The sequence below is a fragment of the Notothenia coriiceps genome, unplaced genomic scaffold, assembly GCF_000735185.1.
Source record: "Notothenia coriiceps isolate Sejong01 unplaced genomic scaffold, NC01 NC01_scaffold00023178, whole genome shotgun sequence".
Taxonomy (NCBI): Eukaryota; Metazoa; Chordata; class Actinopteri; order Perciformes; family Nototheniidae; genus Notothenia; species Notothenia coriiceps.
The window spans coordinates 17,737-19,834 of record NW_011355879.1 but is presented as its reverse complement, the minus strand read 5'-3'; the positions used below and the strand labels follow the sequence as shown (position 1 = coordinate 19,834).

The 2,098-nt window shown below is 40.4% G+C and overlaps 1 long non-coding RNA gene across 1 annotated transcript in view; it reads left to right on the top strand.

Moving 5' to 3' along the window:
- Positions 1–790: 790 nt before the first annotated feature.
- LOC104954294 (uncharacterized) overlaps positions 791–2,098 on the top strand; it is a 6,260-nt gene continuing 4,952 nt past the window's right edge. The window contains exon 1 of the long non-coding RNA XR_799320.1: positions 791–889. This is a non-coding gene — a long non-coding RNA (uncharacterized lncRNA). The remainder of the gene's footprint in view (positions 890–2,098) is intronic.

The window sequence follows — 2,098 nt, the reverse complement described above, 5'->3', positions numbered from 1 at the left end:
GATTGAGGAAAAAATTCACCAGGAGAGTTTTCTTGACTAATAGAATGAATTCTGGGGGTTGGAGCTTAGACTTTCCGACTTTCAATTTTAAGGACCACCATAGTTTTTTATATATCGGAGACCTATAATATATGCCTAAAAATAGTATAATAGGTGAATTTTAAATAAACGGAGCGCTGCTTTCCCTTCCATATTTTGCTTGAATCTTGTGTATATACTGTACAAATTAGGGCTGCACCATATAAGAAAAAACTGACATTGCAATATTGCGCTTGATTTGATATGCAGCACAGTTTTTCGTGAGAAGAGCACCCATTTTAAACCTCAGTATTGCAGGCAATCATGTTCATAGAACTGTGGGAAATCTAAAACCGAGAACACAATTCATATTGTCCAAATTGCATTCGATTGGAGTACTTCAATCTATGACAAACGGTGACTGCTTATTCCTGCATTCACAAGCCTTCATCTGAAAAAGCCCTGTGAGAGTCGGCACATAGAAACAGATTGATGCTAGGTTGCATATGTTGCAAAATTAGCACAAGTTGCGTTAATTAGCATTAATGGCATTATAGCCATAGCATGTGGGCAATACTTATAAAATGGCTTGGTGAATTTGGACAATTTTGGATACAAAATGGCATCTCTAACCAAACCATCTGGCATATAGAAACTGCCGGATGCTAACTTGCATATGTTGGGCAATTTGCACAATTGGCATAATTGTGTTGATTAGCATATGCAGATAATTTTGTGGCTAAAAAGAGTAATAAAGGTCTTTTATTTATTCAGGTATTAAGGAAGTGGTCTATCTTTCTGATAAGTACCATGACACACCGGAGATGACCGCCTCAAGAAGGCTGATGGGTTTGGCAGGCATACAATACAGGTGAGGAACAATTGGAAGTGTTGGCTCTATTTTTATTATTTTTTATTACCCAAGGTCAAGGGGTTTACACCCACATACTAGGGCTGAACGATTAATCGATTTTAAATCGCAAATTAAAATGATGCGATTATCAAATCGCAAAGCCTGCACATTTTTTTTTTCTTCTTGTGTGTCAGTCATCCACACCAATCAGAAGTGCTGTGCTCCACATGTACCAGCCATTGTTAACCAATCAGAATTGGCCCATGATAGAAGGTGATAGACAGATTGATCCAATCACCTGCCAAGTATTTTTGAAAGTGCCTGCCCTTTCCAAATGGCTTCCAATGGAGCTTTCCTAGATGGTTTGGTGAAACAAACCATCTGAGTCAGGTTAGTAATTCTCCATCACATGTTTTACATCTATTGCAGGGTGAATCTTAAACTGAAGCTTGACTTTAAAGCAACCCAACGGAAGTTTCATGTAGGTTTAGTTCTTTCACTCGTAGCTCAGGCTGCGGGGGTGCTAGAGACGGGAGCATGTTATGTTGTAAAACGCATACAAACGCTGCTGAAGGTTAATCCAATGTCTCTGTCACTTTGAAATGATTACTGATAATCCATCATAACATTTTTGAAAAAACTGAGTTTTCATATAAAGCAGGGGTCGGCAACCTTTTTGATATGAAGATAAAAAAAATGTTTTTATCAGCGTGCCAACGATCGAGAATTATCAACGTGGGGGTGGGGGGGGGGGGGGGTTGAGGAGCTTGACGCTCGTCAACTATCAGCAGGAGGAGCAGTGTGTGGACCTGTCAGCGCAACTTACATGATGCCGAATTTAACAAATACATTTAAATAATTGGTTTAAACGGCATAATAAGGACGATCGTCCGTTCTGTGATTCTCCAGAGCACACATGTTATGATATTAGGGTCATGCAGAGTGAGATGAGATCGCTGTCCCTTTAAGAGAGAGAGAGAGAGAGAGAGAGAGGGGTGTGGCTTGTGCATACGTGTTTGTGGATGGTAGAGCGACTCTGAGGGAACGTGTGTATGTTTCTGGAAGTGAAACGAGGAAGCAGAAAAACAGAGGTCTGTGATGTATTTTGTGAAACAGAAGAACAGCTAAATAAATGCAACGGCCTCCCAAGAAGAGCTCGCCTCTCTCCAGTCATTTAAGCTAAAGTGGGTTATTGAACCTGAAGCTTGTTGCTTCTGCCCTCCTCGA